Source organism: Mastomys coucha, unplaced genomic scaffold (assembly GCF_008632895.1).
Source record: "Mastomys coucha isolate ucsf_1 unplaced genomic scaffold, UCSF_Mcou_1 pScaffold7, whole genome shotgun sequence".
NCBI classification, from domain to species: Eukaryota; Metazoa; Chordata; class Mammalia; order Rodentia; family Muridae; genus Mastomys; species Mastomys coucha.
The window spans coordinates 19,881,323-19,899,170 of NW_022196913.1; the positions used below are offsets into that span (position 1 = coordinate 19,881,323).

The following is a 17,848-nucleotide window of genomic DNA, read 5'->3' on the forward strand; positions in this document are numbered from 1 at the left end:
AAACTAATGACTAATGTGAGCTAAAGGTGATAAATGTCCTAAGAATTTAAAATATGTATTTGAAAGAGGCATAAACTTTTACTCCATTTCTGTTCCTGTGGGTAACGCTGTCTCCTGCAGTGTTGTCCAAGCCCAAGTGCACGGCAGAGCTTTATAATTCGGAGCTCAGTAACCTCTCTGTAGGCTATTCAGGCCTCTCTCCTGCATTTGCCAGCTCCTTGAGACTGTTGGATAGAAAACTCTCCATGAGTCTAACAGAGCTGGCTATGAACAGTCAGGAATTCCTTCGATTCTCCATGGTTGGAAAATGTAGACTTCTCAAAATGCCTAATTTGCGCTTCTATATAGACCAATTTTGTATTCCTAAAGTGTGGGTAGGTTTCCTGTAAGACCAGAAAAGGGAAAAAAACAAAAACCCAAAAACATCTTTTTTCCCTTGTGAAGGACATATGTAAAATTTTTATTGCATAAGATTTTATTATAATGGGTATGCAATGCTGCATCCTCACAAACTGTAGTTAGGCAGAATTCAAAGTATTTTAGGGTTTGTGGGTTTGACTTTAAAATTTTGAAAAGAAAAGAAAGAAGAAAGCCTAGGGATAGCGGGCACTTCAAACATTCCCAACATGTGTTTGGAATAAAATCCACACGGTGGGGTGGGGTGGGGTGGGGTGTTCTCTCATGAAGGGTAGCTTTAGATGGGCTGTATATCAGGGCAAGAGAATAAGCATGCAAGTTGCATGGCTCAGACGTGATGTGGTGCTAACAGCCTCTTGGCCACAGCATCAGTCACATGCCATAATTTGGGATACCTTGAGGGGAGTGCTAGATTTAGGCGTCCTATCTGCTTATACTAGAGTCAGGCTAAGAGACTCCATCTCTTGCCTAAAGCTTGCTGGGCAAAGTTTCTCTCCTCCTGCTCCATCTGTAGCCAGATATTTCAAACCACCATCACCCCCGCTGCTTTCATTTAGTGCCGTACATTTATTGTTTTATAAACCTGGAAAGGCAGGTGACATAATACTTCAAGCATTCCTTCTACCCGGAAAGACACTTAACTTTTATTCTCTTTCCTCTTACAGAAAACATGTGTTTCCCTGTCTTCCTTCTCACTTCCACGGTGTACTTCTGTAGCTGTCCCTGTAGCATTGTGTGTGTGAAGCTAGTTGGAGTCAATGAGCATGTCATAAAAGTTCTCTTTTTTTTTTCTTAAATGGAGCCAAAAGATTTCTTCTCTTTCAGAAGTTCAAGTCTCCATCATAGTTTTATAGCTGTGCACAGACTGCTTTTTTTTTCCTGCACCTCCCCCACTCCCAAGTAGTAATTCTTCATGGAAAATATGATGCATTCTTGCATGCAAATGCTTTGATTGAAAACACACCACTGGTATTCTCCCTTATGTTACCCAGCTCAAATGACAGAACTATTAGTTGCTAATTAGCAAAACCTGAGGAATTAGCTTAAAGAAAAGAAATGGAATTTTTAATTGGCTTGCATTTATTTTCTGTAGAAAGCCATTGTGCTAAGCCCACTTGTAGTCTTGTATGCTTAAAAAAATTCATAAAAGCACATGCAAAGGTTTTTTTTTTCTTACCTGTCCGTCTTTGTGTTAGCTGACTTTCCACAGCCTTAGAAATACATCTTGTGACTGAGGGGGAGAGGAGCCGTATTTTACATATTTAATAGATGCACCTGCTCACATTCCTTCTACTTTGCAGTTGTCATCTTGAGACTGTGGAGATAAAAATGCCTACAAGGCACAAACGAACAGTTTGTTGTTGACCGAACTGCAAAGGCAGTGACAGTTCCCTGAGAACATAGTTCCAGCCTCATCTAGATTGTCTTTTCCTCTTTGGAGAACTGCTGATGAGCCAAACAGGATGTTTCCTTTCCCTGCTGGACCTTAGATTATTTTCGTGGAGGGACTGATGCTGGGTCATTCTCTGGGGGGCTATGCTGACTATCTTGCCTCCATCTGTGTGGGGAAGGGAGGAGTGAGGCTGACAGAGTCTCCAAACCTTTGCATATCTGTTATTTATGAGCTTAAGACACTGCTTTTCTTATCTTTTCTCAAAAGTTCAACATTACATTGGTGCTTGTTTGCAGAGAACCAGGGTAGAAACAAGGAGCCAATGCTATAGAGTCTTACAGCTACATTCATAGCTACCTTACAAGGTGACTAAAACATGAAAGTGGGGATAAGTCTAACCTTCTGTCTTTGAACTTTTCCTAAGGAAGGTTGAGAGGTGGTGAGTAAGAGGAGGAACAGGTAACTAAGAAAACTGTAGCATTTGGAGAAAAGCTGATTAGCTCTAGCTGTAGATTTTGAGAAGACGCTTACTAGAAAGCTGCACTGATGAGAAAAAAGAAAAAAAAGGAAACCATGTTTCTGGAGAAAATCACTTAGCCTGTAACAAGATGGCTAACCCCTCCCATACCTCCAGGTAACATCCCCTCACAGCAGTCAGAATTGGCTCCTTTTGGACCTTGGCTCTGGTGCTCTCTGCCTTCTGGTTCTGCTCATGTGGTTGATTCACCTAGAGCAGTTAGGTATGATTCCATCGAGTTACTGTCTGCCAACATGCCTTCCTATCCTGGATACTGAAGAGTCATGGGAGTCTTAGATTTAAACATATTGCTAGTGCTTTCCCATTGGTTGCCATTGTACTGAAGCTACATCTCTTTTCGAATAATGTGATCAGGTCAAAGGCTGAATTTGACTTTTATGTTCAGCACATTTTTCTGGGAAGGTTGGGGAGAAGGCTTCTATTCTACCATAGCAGGGAGTAAGTATAGTTAGGAACTGTTTAGTTGCTTGACCTTGGCTGTGTTGGAGATTAAAGGTCTACAGCCTGCCCAACAGAGGTTACTGTGTGGAAACTGGGAGAAATGTAGTTCCTTCTGTTGTTATCTTAGGGTTAGTCATTATGTGCCATACAACCCCCTCTGTATAGAGCTGTAAAGTTGCTGGGATTCCCATGAAAGATGATTTGTAGCCCTTTGGAATAAGTTGACAGGTTATACACAGAGGGCATAGGAAAGCTTCTTTTTAATACTGTGCAACTAGCACAGGAGAGCTGCCTGTCTTAGTTGACGTGACACTCATGCGAGATGGGACTGCTGGGTATTTTTTCTGAAGCCAAGGGAAGCGTAGTGCTGCTTGCCCTTTTCTTCAGTAACCACAGTAATTCACGATTTTGGTAATAATGTCCCTAGTGATCCTTGTCCAGTGTGTGTGAAGTCCATGTTAATGAGACCTCCCATCACAGCTCTCAGCTCAGGAGCAAGAATACATTTTTTTTTTAAAGTTGTCACGTGATTTTTACACCGTTCTTAATTTGGCACCAACCCAAATGGCACTATTCTAGGGTCCTTTCCCTCCAGTCCTTCTGTTTTGCTACCTTCTTTCTGACCTTAGAGTGAGGCATGAAAACAATGACTCCTGCCCTTTTCCAGCTTCTAACAGCTTCCTTTGCCGCTTCTAATGGAAGCAACATTATCCTTGGCCCTCCTCCTTTTTCTTGTATAATTAAAGAATGTTACCTTTGATGTCTCTTGAAAGCTGTGTCTCCCATCCTGCTTTGGCTTTCTTGATCTTGCATCTATAAAATCTGTGCTGTGTCCTCACACTTCTCCATGAAAGGGCTCCATTTTCTCTCTTCTACCTTTTCATAGTTTGGATTAATACAGAGTAACTAATTTGGTCTTTTATTGCAGCCCTGGTACCCTGATACAGTTTAGGTTCTTGTATCATACTTTCTCAGTTATTTGGGCTTTGTTTTGGTCTCCAGTAAATAAATAAGATCTTTCCACCTTTCTAGAGCTGTCCTGTCTTTTGGGGGAATGAAATTTTCCACTTGGCCTCTATTTAAGATGAATTTCTTCATCCTACAGCAAAGAGAAGAAAAATTTTTTCTTATTGATGGATTTGACTGTCCAGCCTTTTGACTGTGTCTATCATTTTTTAAGTGAGCATGTACTTATTGAATGGCCCAAGTGCTTCAAAACACTGAACAAAATGAGCAGTCCCCTGATTCTGTGGATCATGGAGACAAGCAGACAAAGTCACTGAGAAGGAATTGAGGGAAAGACAATGTGGTATTCCTCAGGGGCATGTGAAATACACAGCTTCTCTGGACATTGGTTTATCAACATCTCTCTTTCCTTGTCTCTCCCGTGGTGAATCCACTCTCTGCCCACACAAGTTTCTTTAGCGCCCCCTGGGTATCAGTCCTCAGCCCAGAAGGCTTTCTGAAGGAGGTAAAAGTTGTGCAATACTAAGGCAAAGATAGGAGGAAAGACGAATCTAGGTCAAGGGACATTCTCACTGGCCAGGAGTCCACAAAAAGCCTAATATTCAAGGGGAGCTAAAGAAATCTTTGTGGGCAGAGGGTGGATTCACCATGGGAGAGACAAGGGTAGAGAGATGTTGACAAACCAGTGTCTTGAGGAGCTGTCTGCTCAGCATCAAATCCAGGATGATCCTAAAGACTTGGTGCATGGCTTTTGTGAATTAACAAACCTATGGGTAACTCTGATATTGCAAACGGGGAGTTTCTCTGCCTTAGAAACTTGAATTTACCCTGCTTTGAGGATTTACCTAGTCTCCCCAATCCCACAGTTTACCTTCCGGGACTTGCCTGGCTGACTGCTCACTCCCACTTTTGACAGCATTTTCTATTTTCATATGAAGACTACATAATGACATTTTCCCTTGTTCTCCAACTGTTGCTCTTGTATGTACTAGGTGACCCAAATTATCACAGTATATTGAACCCAAATTACAAGTCCCAACATGGGAAATCATGTGCTTGCTTTTCTAAAGAACTAAGTATTCTGTATGAAGATAGTTTTTAACCTTCAAAATCTCATTTTCACAACGAGAAAACTCAAAACATTGTGTTTGTTTTATTGGGAAGCTCCTGAATCAGCATAGGACAGTCAAGCCAGAAAAACTATAGGAGGGAGGACTTTTGTTCAGCTGGAGATGGTGCCAGCAATAACTGGGAGATGAAGCTGGGGATCCAGTAGCCAAAATGTCAGAGAAAAGAAGAACAAGACTCACATTAGTAGAATGAGCCTTCAATCCTCCTGGCCTAAAATAATCTGATGGGAGATGCTGGAACCCTGGAGGTGGAGACACTGGCCTCCCTGTGGGGGTCTTGGTTCTAATCAGCAGACATTGTACTGGTCAGTGGGAGCTCACTCTAGGGAAAGGGTGTTTACCTTCTCCACTGGGGGGACCCACATCTACATGCTGATTGTACTCTGAGTAGAGGGTGGAATTGAAGGAGGAGCCTGTTTCCTAGGAAATACAAAGAAAAGCAGAGAAGTGTACATAGGGGTGCTGAGAAACAAACAGCCCCTCTTCTTTTGACTTGCCTTCTTGGGCTAATTCTACTTTCAAATTGGGCAGGATTTCAAGCTCCTCTCCTTGTTTCTGTTTCTCCTCTTTGTAAGGAATACTCTCCCCCCACCTCACCCCATTCCCATCCTCTTGTTCTTAGGGCCTAGAAGGGAATTGCATAATATGGTGGTTTTCTTGTGGCCTTGTTTCCTACCAGAAGGACTGTGACCCCTTCCAGCGCCGACTCCCTTTTTTCCCTTCCCACTACTAAGATTCCGTCAGCCACAAAGGCTTCTTTCCAGGCCCTCATGTATTGGAACTCCCTTTGGTCTCTAGGCCTTTGCAAATGCTCCTTTCTCTCTAGACTACTCTTTTAACCTCTTGGCCGCAAGACTGTTGTAATGTCATTTCCTCCAGGAGACCTTCTGGACTATATGGATTGACCATTTCAACCCTGTATACTACTTACTTCTCTAATATGCAATCCCTGACACATGCAAAGACATCTAGGTAATGAATTTTTATATAGCCCCCTTTGTCATTGATATTTTTACAGCATTATGTAATTATTACATTACTGTAAATTGATAACCTAGACACATAGTCAGTAGTTTGAAGCACCTTTCTAGGATACCCTCCCCCTAGTTGACCACACTGATATGACCTCTGCAAGCATATGGCACTTGATATTTTTCCTCCTTTCAAACACTAATTTTTTTGAGAGTCTGCTCTGACTGAGACACTGTCCTGGATGGCCAGTATTTGCCAAATCATGTCCTTGATCTCAAAGCTGCTGAGAGGAGACACATACCAAATAGCATAGACCTCAAGAAGGAACAACAGATGGTCCCCTGTGGATGGTGCAACTGGAGATGTGCTGTTGGTGCTGTTGTTGTTGCTGCTGGAGAGAGAGAGAGAGAGAGAGAGAGAGAGAGAGAGAGAGAGAGAGAGAGAGAGAGAGAGAGAGAGAGAGAGAGAGAGAGAGAGAGAGAGAGAGAGAGAGAGAGAGAGAGAAGGAAAATGAATGAATGTGGGGGGGTACCTTGCTCAGGAACCAGAAACCAAAAAGTTGGAGTGATAGGCTGAGAAGGGGAAAGTGTGGTCCTGGCAATGGAGTGGGTTGGTCTGGGGAGACAAGTGGAAGGTTCAATTGATTTGAGTTTTATTTTTGGACTGTCACTCTGGCAGGGGATGGATAGAAAGTAGAAGAGTGCATGCCTAGCATCCTGATGTAGCCGCCCACTAGGAGGTTCCCTCCTTAGACACTGTGGCCCAGACGTGGAGCCCCACTCCCTGAAGACTTCTAAATTTACATCATTTCATGAGATGTTGTCAAGATGTTATCTCCATTGATAGATGAGGATATCAAAACGCAAGTGAACGGAAAAAAGTTGCCTGTTTTATAAAGTTGAGAAAAGGCTAAACTGAGGTTTGAACCCAGTTTTACTTATAATCTAAGGTTCTTCACTTGTGATTAATAACTGATGATTTCAAAGATGGTCCAAATCTATGCAAGGACCAGGTCTGATGGGCAGTGTGCCAGACTGACTAACTAGAGGAGACTTGGAAACTCTGTGTGTCTTGAGGCCCTAGTATGGAGTAATGACAGTGGCTATGTGTAGATTTGGGGTGCAGGTGTTTTAGGGTGTTGTTTGGGTGTAACACTAGGATGGAGAAGCTTGTGGTTCTTTTTGTTATTTGGCCCCATCCTAGTGTTTGGATGGCTGGTTCTAGTCATTCCTACCGCTGCCACCACTGACACTGAAATATTTTAATTTATGTTTTTATGTATATGGATATGCGAGCTCACACATGCAAATGTGGTAGCTGTGGAATCCAGAGAAATAATCACATTTCGTGGACTGAAGTTACAGGGCATGGCATGGGGCACCAAACTCTAGTCCTCTGCAGGAGGAATGCGGGTTCTTTGCAGCTGTGTCATCTCTTCCTTCTCTAATTTTGGTCATTTTTACCTTTGTGTTCAAGTACGTCTGATGTGGGCGATCATGAGGAATTTCTAGTTAATTAATACTTTCTCAGAGAAAGTGAAATTATATATAACTTAATTATAGGAAGGCTCTGGGTTTTCTGTGTGCTCCGTGTAGGGGAAACAGTAGCAATCACAGTAGGCGCCTGTGTGGAATACTTACTTGGCCAGTTGTTCTGAGGACCTCACTAAACAGCTTTTGTTTGCTTGTTTGTTTGTTTGTTTGCTTGCTTGTATAAAAACACATTTTACCTTGAAGAAATTGAGGGTCAGCTAGATTGTGTGAACACTTGAGGCTGAGCTCCAGGCCTGGGCTTTGGGATGAAGGAGGGAGGTCCTGGGTGCATGGAGCTTTGTTCTCCCAATTGTGCTCTTTTACCGATTTCTCTTGATGGTACAGTAGTAGCACTTGGAACACAGAACCTCTCTTTGGACCAAAGATCTCTTATTATTTGAACTCCAGTTCTAAAGAACAGAGACTATGTACTAGGAATTTTGCTATATCAACAAATGGCAGAATAACTGGTGTTCTTTATACCTGTTCTGTACATAGAGCCACCATTACCAAAAAGGTCACTCAGTGATGCCCAGTCTGTCCTTCTCAGTGGCTTTTCATAGGGCAGCAACCTTTCCCTGCATTAGCAGCGGAGGAAGTGTAAAGGGACAGTGTACCAACTTTAGCTAAATACTTGGGGTTTTTATTTGGAGGGGTGCTAAGTGGGAGCCACCTACATATCTAGTGGTCTCACTAAGATGGACAGGACACTTCCTTGTTTCTTAACTTTGGCATTTCAGATAAGTGATTGAGGAAACAGAGGGATAATTTATGAGAAAAGATGAAAAAGACAATGTGGATGACAAAGCTTGTATAGGCTGAAGCCAGAGACATGGCAACTCCTGACCAGTCAAGTCACTGGAGAAAGACACTGAAAATCTGTGGCGCCAACTGAGGAAGCCTCTGGCATCTTCTGCTTATTCAGGGACCTGCAGCTAGGGCTGTGCTGATGTTTGCATTAAAGGCATCCATGAGCCGTTAGTCTCCATGTGTCTAAAGTTGCATTCCAGGAGACTTACTGAGCTAGATCTGGGTCTGTGTAATCCAGATACATGTCATAACAATGCTCCTTCTGTGTCTGGAAAGTAAGAAAAGTGAACGTCGAGACTGTTCAGAGTGACTGTGATCCCCCGAGAAACCTTCAACTAAAGACGTCTAAAAATTATGAAAAAATGATTACAAGCTTTTTAAAGAAGGCAGAGGGATGGATGCCTTAGATATTTTTCTGCCACCCTCCCCCCATTAATTGATCTTTACATACAGTAAAATGAGAGCATAGCCCCAGCTCTTGGTTTTGTATTTGCAGGAGAGAAAATATGAAACAACACACGAAAACAATAAAGTCACATATCGACAGGTTTGAACTGGTGAGATGAAAGGCTCAGGTCTGATGAGGTTGATTTCTGATTCCAAGGGGGATTTTTACAACAGCGCTTTGGCTCCATGGCAAAATTAAATCCAGTATGAAATTTCTCCTAATTAACATTTCCCTCCAAATATCAAATTTATGGACTCTAAGAAATTCACGTAGCACACATGCCAGGGCCCGCTTTCTTTCTGCTTGATCTGTTCCAGCTGTTATTAGCTTTCGTGTCTGACGATCATTAATTTATGAGGAGTTCTGAATGCAATCTGAAATGTTCCCCTGAATTTTAGACATTCGAGGGCAGACTTTGCCTGAGTTCATCTTGATCCTTGCTAGTATTTCAGCCTGCTGGTTCTTGCTCCATAGTAACCCTCCCTGGCCTTCCTATGGTGGAATGAGCAGCGTATAGCTATTCTTTATCACTGCTAATTCCTTCTGTCCCTTACCTGATTAGTCAAACCTCTACATCCTTTGGATGGCTGGTTGGCACATAGTGCATGCCCCTAAAATCCAATAAGAACAGAAGTGATTAGTTTTTGTTTCCTTCCTTCCTTCCTTCCTTCCTTCCTTCCTTCCTTCCTTCCTTCCTTCCTTCCTTCCTTCCTTCCTCCCTCCCTTCTCTCTCTCTCTCTCTCTCTCTCTCTCTCTTTCTCTCCCTACCTTCTGATTACCCATAGTACAATTTTGTTTTTTGTTTTTGTTTTTTCACCAAAGCTGTTAAGAATGTATTTTTTTCTATACCTTTGGATGTCTTATAGTGGTAGCAGATTGTTGGGCACATGGCATTCAGGTTTAGGTCACTAACATTAGGCTTTCCTTTGTATGCTTGGCTACTTGAAGTTACTGTTTCATCTGGGCAGCACTGTGGTCTTATTAAGCCTAGAGACATAGTGGTTAGACTAATGGGTTTGGACTTGCCCAGCCAAGATAGAGGTAAGTGGTCCCTCCTCACATTGCCTACCCCTTCTCTGCTGGCTGGTTTTTTTTTTTTGTCAACTCAACCTTGTGTTATCTGAGAAAGGGGGAAACTTTAGGTAAGAAAATTGATCCATAATCTCCATAAGATCAAGCTATAGAGAAACCTGTAGGCATTTTCTTGTTAGTGATTAGTCTGGAAAGGTTCAGCTCATTGTGCACTGCACAGTCTCTGGATTGATGGTCTTGGGTGCCATAAGAAAGCAGGCTGAGCAAGCCTAGATGAGCAGGTAGGGCACATTCTTCCACAGCCTCTGCATCAGTTTCTGCCTCCTGGTTCCTGCCTTGAGTTGCTGATCTGCCTTCCCTCAGAGATAGACTGTTAAATAAAAGTATAAAATGAAGTAAATCATTTCCTCCCCAAGTTGTTCTTGTCATGGTGTTTTATTATAGCAATGGAAACCTGACTAAGACTCCTCTGCAGAGAAAAAAATGTTTAGTGTTCACATCTCCTCTTTGGAATTCTCCTCCAACTTAGAATATTCTGTGCTTATTGTTTTCTTCTAATCTTTTTCTCTTGGTAACAGTGCAGCCTTTTTTGAAGTCATGCTCTTGCTATTAATCTGCAGGTTTTCTTGAGAGGTCATTGCATAATGAACCACTATGTGTGTGTATGTCTCTAAGTCAGTGGTTCTTTTTTTTTTGTTTTGTTTGTTTTTTTTTGTTTTTTGGCTTTTTCGAGACAGGGTTTCTCTGGATAGCCCTGGCTCTCCTGGTACTCACTCTGTAGACCAGGCTGGCCTCGAACTCAGAAATCCACCTGCCTCTGCCTCCCAAGTGCTGGGATTAGAGGCGTGTGCCACCACCGCCCGGCTTAAGTCAGTGGTTCTTAACCTTCATAATGAATGCTTCCACCATCAAATACAGTTCCTCATGCTGTGGTGAACCCAACCATAAGGTTATTTTTGTTTCTACTTTATAGTTATAATTTTGCTACTGTTATGAATTGTAATATAGATTTTTGATATGCAAGATGATCTTAGGAGGCCCCCATGAAAGGGTCATTTGACCCCAAAAGGTTGTCATGTTCAAGGTTGAGAACAGCTGCTTTAAGGCATACATTCTTTTGCTGTTTTGTGTTTAGCATTAAGATTCCAGTTACAAACTCCATCACTTAGAGCTGGGTGATAAAGTAGTGACTGGCCCTTGTTCTCAGTTGTCCTGCAGAATGAAAATGTGGTATTGGTATAAGCCAGCTCCACTGTTCCTGACCCTAGAAATGAGGTGACTTGGTGTGCTTATGTGTGGGGCCACTTCCAGATTGAGAAGTTCTGTGCTTGGATTGTTCCACTGAGTTTTGAGGTTAATGAACTTGGCAGTAGAACTGATGGCTGTCTTCTGGGTACGCCATGTCCTTTCTTGTGAGCTAACTGTATTGAGAATCAAGGGAGTATCTTTACTTATCCTGGAGTTCCTAGCTTTGTCTGGATGCCAGCCTCCTTTTGCCAAAGAGCCCGGCAGAGAAGCAGAAACAGCCCAGAGACTCGGACCTTTTTCCTTTCCCTTAAAAACAGATCAAGTGTGGTTTTGTATCTTATTTATGTTTTTAAGTGAAGTTTTAATTACATTTATTTATTTGTGTGTCAAGGAGCACACTGGAGTCGATGCTGTCCTTCTTCCATGTGCTTCCTTGGGGTTGGCTTCGGTCTTTAGACTTGGCAATGGGCATCTTTATCCACTGTTCCATCTGATTGGCTCCATTGCTTGTGTGTGTGTGTGTGTGTGTGTGTGTGTGTGTGAATGAATCTTTAAACCTTTCTACAAAAGGGTATTTCTTTTTAGGACTCAGTACTTAAGTAAACCTTCAGTGTTTTGAAGTATTGGGGAAGTTTTTTATACTGGGGGATGATAATGCTAGTAACGATGGAGATGGCGACATGAGAGCCTCATCAGGGCAGGGTGCAAGGATTGCTTGTGTTTGGGGCTCACCTCATGTTGAAACATCTCTTAGGGATCTCCTTCCAATCTTTCTTACTTCTCTAGAGCCCACCTGTCCCTACTGTGTCACCTCTGTTCACTGATGTAGAAATAGACCGTTTTCTTGATATTTCAAGAGTAAAAAGAAACAGAGGCTGTGGCCTCTCACCCATTTAATGAGCTGTAATGAGAGTTCACTGTGCTTTTGCCCTCAAGTAATATTCCAGAGTAGGAGGTCTGTGTCAGATGAAAGAGAAGGCTTCCCTCTGAAACAGATTTAAAGAAGCAACTAAGCTGTGTGTGTGTGTGTGTGTGTGTGTGTGTGTGTGTGTAAATATGATTTCTGTAGAAAGAATAAGAGAAAAAAAACTAAACTTTTCTTTTATAGTTTGATATTTTATTATATTTCCATTTAATTAGAGGCTCGAGAGATGGCTCAGTGGTTAAGAGCCCTGGCTGTTCTTTAGAGTACTTAGGTTGGATTCCCAGCACCCATGTGGAGCCTTACAAACCCCTGTAATTCCAGTTCCAGGGGGTTCGGTACTGTCTTCTGAACTCTGTGGGTACTGCATGCATGTGGTGCACAGACATTCAGGTAGTTGTACACATAAAGTAAAACCTCAAAAACAATTAAATTATAACTTATAGATGACCAGTGCTCATTTCAATAAGCTGAAAGTAGTTATAGACCTGAGATGGATAGCTGTAGTAGTGACTTGTTGTCCCACGTTCTCTCATCTTAACCCTAGGGAGACTTGTCATTCCTGTTTTGTTCTTTTGATAGACAATCACAGTAGCTCTTTATAATTATTTCATGACTTGTCAACTTGGAGCACAGTAGAGCTGATCTTCTCTTTCCACTTTTCCATGATTTCCAGGGGTTGAGCTTAGTTGCCAAGCTTGCTGCCCATGAGCCTTCATCTCTCATCTGCCCTTCTGTTTGTACACCTAACTCTGGATCTTGGCTGTTACGTACGTAGAGATCATGCATGGGGATGCTTAACCCATTGTCTCTACTCAGACAACATGGAGGCTTGTCTTTCTTAGAGCAAGCTTTCTGAGTACCTGTGTATACTGGCAGGATTTTCTTTAAGAATACAAGGTAGGATCTTGCATGTGCTAGACCATGAGACACTTGACTCTGGAGGGACAGTAAGAGCTCATATGGCCTGGGTATCAATTGAATCTCACTCTTAACGTGTAGTGACCCATGCTAGAAGTTCAAGGTGGCATAGCTCTTATGGTGAGCACATTTCAGTTACAGAACCTGGGAAAAGAGGTACCAAAATCCATACAAAACCTTTTCATTCTCAGAACAGCTTTCTGTATTTTAAAGAAGAGGCATGTAAATATTATTCAGGAGAATTCCGGTTACTTTGTTACTGTGCTATATTTGAGGAAGACAGGCCACATGACTGACGTAGACACTGTTGGAAAGTCTGCCTAGGCCAGGGCTTCTTACTTGGACTGCTGCCCCTCTACCCCATAAAGGATGCTCTAGGCAAATGTTTCTCTGCAAACATTCTCATGTCTGGTTTTAGCCTTGTCTACTTTGATTCTTGCATCATAAAGTCGTCTTGATTTTATTTCATTGAATGTACTACAAGTACAGGCTTAGCTTCAAATTCTGATTCTGCCTCCACAGTGGTCTCGGCTACTTGATTGCAGGCCTCTATTTCCTTATCTATACACAAGCATCTTACAGCCTTTTCTATGATTGTTGAATTGCTTAACGTCTTCAGACATACCTGTGGTAGAGTGAGTGCTCATAACTCTTACTTCTTAGTATCATTTTTATCATTACTACAATTCCTACTTCCATTCTTTATTTTAGCATGTGTTTTTAGCGGGATATGAATTGTGGTTGCCTAGCCTGCCTCTTAGGCTAAAAATGGTGGAAAAATACACAGCATTTCTCTTGTGCTGTAAAAATTTAGTCAAGTAACTTCAGGATCCAGGATTGACTACTTTCTGGGAGAATGACCTTACCCAAGCCCTTAATCTTGGTTTCTGGTTTGTGCTGCTACGATAAAATAACTGATGTCTGGTATTTAACAAAGAACATCATTTAGTCCTCAGTTGTGGATGTTTAAACATAAGATGTTGGTATGTGGGCATTACAGTATGTTGAAAACATACCAACGAAACTGACTACATGCAGTAAGGGCTGAGCATGTACTGTGACATTGCTTTTTAACGGTTCAGTGCCCCCCTCCCCACCAGCATTTTATAAAGATATATTCATCGTATAAAGGGGAAAGTTTTGTGATTAACATTTGTATTTCTAGTATATTATGTACTTTAATGTATTCATGCCCTTTACCTTCTCCTGAGTCCCCTTATTTTCCATTAATTTCCTTTCTCTTCCCACATAGCTCCTATCTACATTTCTTTCACATATATGTATCATATATTGTTACATGCAGTGTATATACATATGGGAAAAATACAATATTTGTTCTAATCTGACTTATTTTACTTAATGCATCAGTCTTCAATTCCATCTATTTTCTTACAGATGAAATAATTTCATTGTTTTTTATAGTTGACTAAAACTTCATTGTGTACTTATACCATGTTTTCTTTATATGTTTGACTGTTGATGAGAATCTAGGTTCATTCCATACCTTGGTTATTTGAATAGTGCCACAATAAAAACATATTTGTACTTGCTTCTGTTGCAACTTGACTGAGATTCTTGGGAACATTCCTAAGAGTGGGCCAGTTGGCATTTGTACTTGTAGTTTTTCACGACCTCTCCATGCTGATGTCAGTAGTGCCTGGATTAGTTTTTATTGCAGCAGCAGTTATAGGATTCCCTTTTCCTCCCTCACTTTGCCAGCATGAGTTGTTGCTTGTTTGCTTAGTGTTATCCATGCTGGCTGAGTTGAGATGGAATTTCAATGTGTTTTTTTTTTAACAGATGTATTTTACATTTAATTATGTCTATTTCTGTGTGTACATGAGAGAAGGCTCCCATGGAGTCCAGAAGAGGGTATCAGATCTCTTGGGGCTGGTGTTCCAGGTGGATGCTGGGAACAAAACTCTGGTCCTCTGTAAGAGCTGCAAGTGTTACTCGAGCCATTCCAGTCTCTCAGTAGTGTTTCAATGTAGTTTTCTTTTGCATTTTCCAGGTGGCTGAGGATATTGAACTTCTTTTCACATAGCTATTGCCCACTTGAACTACTTCATCTTTTGAGAACTATCTGTTCTTTTTATCGCTCCATTCATTGATTGGATAATTTGTTGGGTTTGTCAAACATTTTTGATATCATTTTCCTTTCAAAGATATAATTGGCATGGATTTTCTCCAGCCCTCTTGTGGACGACCAGTGGTTCTCAGTCTTCCTAGTGTTGAGACCCTTCAATAGTTCCTCATGCTTTGGTGTCTTCCAACCAGAAAATTATTTTTGTTACTACTTCATAGATATAATTTTGCTACTGTCATATTTCTGATGTTCTTAGGTGGTTCCCTGTGAAGTGGTTCTTTGACCTCAAAAAAAGGGGTTGTGGCCCACAGATTGAGAACCACTGCTGTAGACTCTCTTGGTTAATTGTTTGCTTTGTTGTGCCTTTAAATGCAAACCCTGTTTGTTAGTTTTATTTCCTGAACTGATGGATTTTTTTTAAAACCCTCACCTCTACTTATTCAAGTATTTTCCTTATGTTTTCCTCTAGTGTCAAAGTTCTAGACCTTACATTAAAGTCTTTGATTCATTTTAATTTATTTTCAGAGGGAGGGAGGGAGAGAGAGAGAGAGAGAGAGAGAGAGAGAGAGAGAGAGAGAGAGAGAGAGAGAGCTGCTTTCATTTCTTTTTTACATATAGATAGGTACCCAGCTTTTACAGCACACTGTTAGAGACTTTTCTTTTGGCATCTTTATAAAAAAAATTGTCTGTAGCAGGTTGTTTTTATTTCTGATTACTGGATCTTCTTTTCCACCAAGCTGTATCATTTTCAGGCAAGTACCATGCTCTGTGCTGTTTCTGTTTCTGTGGCTCTAGTGTGATTTGGCATCAGATATTGTGATTTTTCCAGCATTGATCCTTTTTTTTTCAGGATTTCTGTTAAAGGATTTTTTGTGATTCCATGTGAATTTCAAGATTATTCACTCAGTCTTTTTAGAAATAATTCATTCCTAGAGTCCAGCATTAATCCCTTTCAATGGGCAGTTACTATATGACCAAATTACTTTCATGAGACTCTTAAAAGGTTCCCAATTTGAACACCTGCACATGAACTTTTGGTAGGTATACGCAAATCATATCCAAACCATCATAGGCAATATTGTAGTACAGTAACAGAAACAGAAACAGTGTAGTACAGTAGCAGCACTGAGCACATGGACATTTCTCACTCTGGCTTCTCATGTTCCTGTTCTTCCACAAATGATGACAGTAATGCATGATGGGTGGCTTGGAAGCCCAGGCAGGCCTTTTGAGCATTTAGACTCTCTATGGTGCTGGGAAAGCCTTCCTACTCCTTTCTCTTGTCTTTGCCTTTGGAAGGAGTAATGGTTAACATTGACTGTTAATCTGATAGGATCTGGAATTATCTAGATGACCAGCATAGGCATGCAGGCATGAGGGACTAAACAGTATTAGCAGAGTGGTCTTTAACTGTGGACAGCATCACTCCATGGACCGGAGTTCTGGGTAAAAAGGAGAAAATGGGCTGAACATGAGCATTTATCTCTTTCTTTGCTTCCTGATGTGGATGCCATGTGACCAGTGCCTCTTGTTGCTGCTGCTGCTACTGCTGCTACTGCTGGGCCTTTAGCACCAGGAGGGCCTGCATCCCTTTGAACTGTATGCAGAATAAACCCTTACTCCTTTAAGTGGCTGCTGCTTAGGTATCTTGTCATAAAAATAAGAAAAATAACAAATACAGAATGTATCATAGTTACTTTTTGGTATTTACAAACTTGAAAAGACTAAAAATAAACAAATTTCTTTTTTCTTAGTTTTTTTAAAAAAAGATTTATTTATCTATTTTGTATATATGAATGTTCTATCTGCATGTAAACCTGCATACCAGAAGAGGGCATCAGATTACATTGTAGATGGCTTGAGCTGACATGTGGTTGATGGGAATTGAACTCATGACCTCTGGAAGAGCAGTCAGTACTCTTGACCGCTGAGCTGTCTCTATAGCCCTCAAGAAATTTAATTTTTATTGCATAGCTTACATTTAAAAACTCAGCATGGTAATTATATTTTGTTTTCAGAATAATCTATAAAGATACAAGTTCCCAGCTAATAAAACTTTAAAAACATCTTCTTCCATACTCCTCAAAGGATGATGCAGCGGTTTCCTGAAAAAAAAAAAAAGTCTCTAAGTTTGCTTATTTATTTATTTATTTACTTACTTACTTACTGGGGGTAGGGTGAGACAGTGTTTCTGTAGTCCTATCTGTCCTGGAACTATTTTTATAGACCAGGCTGGTCTGGGGCTCATAGAGATCTTCCTGCCTCTGCCTCACAAGTGCTGAGATTAAGCATCACTGCAGTCCAGCTTCCAAGTTTCTTTTTTGATCCAAGGTATATTTAAGAAAAAAATAATCCATTGTTGCCATCCAATAAAAAATACGTAGTGTGTGCTAGTGAGATAGCTCAGTGGTTAAGAACACTGACTACTCTTCCAGGTAATCTGGGTTCAGTTCTCAGCACCCACAGGAAAGCTCACAGCCATCTGTAATTTCAGCCCCAGAGGACCTGACACCCTCTCATGGACACACATGTAAACAAAATACCAGTGCACATAAGATAAAGTTAAATAATTAAAAACAAAACAAAACCAAAATGCATAGTGGTTCATGGACTAGCTAGATGGCTTAATGGGTAAAGTACTTTCCATACAAATCTAATGACTGGAACTCATCTCTGCAACCCATAGTGAAAGGAGAGAACTGACAACGGAAAGTTTTCCTTTGATCTCCACTTGAGTATCATAGCATAAATTCATTCCTGGAGACCTACATTAACTCTGCTGGGTCCTCTTTGGTTCTTTGTGACACACACACACTTAAGTACAAAAAAATTTAAAAAGAACTATATACATTTCAATAAAATATAAATTAAGTACTTTGACTAATATACTATGCAATTAAGGCTGTGATCATTACATTATTTTAAATGCTGAAACCTAGAGCCCATTTATTAAATAACAGTTTCCTACTAATATCTGTGAATATTCCTGTTG

At 41.0% G+C, this 17,848-nt stretch overlaps 1 protein-coding gene and 1 long non-coding RNA gene across 7 annotated transcripts in view; one reads left to right on the forward strand and one right to left on the reverse strand.

The window, feature by feature from the left end:
- The window catches only part of Gli3 (GLI family zinc finger 3), a 281,005-nt gene that overhangs the window by 88,072 nt on the left and 175,085 nt on the right, over nt 1–17,848 (forward strand). The gene's annotated exons all lie outside the window — the stretch shown is intronic.
- Nucleotides 3,620–17,848, reverse strand: part of LOC116081633 — a 50,742-nt gene continuing 36,513 nt past the window's right edge. For 2 of the 3 annotated variants that reach the window (XR_004114941.1, XR_004114943.1), the window contains one exon: nt 16,832–16,961. This is a non-coding gene — a long non-coding RNA (uncharacterized LOC116081633). Of the gene's footprint in view, nt 3,889–9,201; nt 9,259–16,831; nt 16,962–17,848 lie in introns of those variants that run through there. The other variant, XR_004114942.1, reaches the window with a different exon arrangement.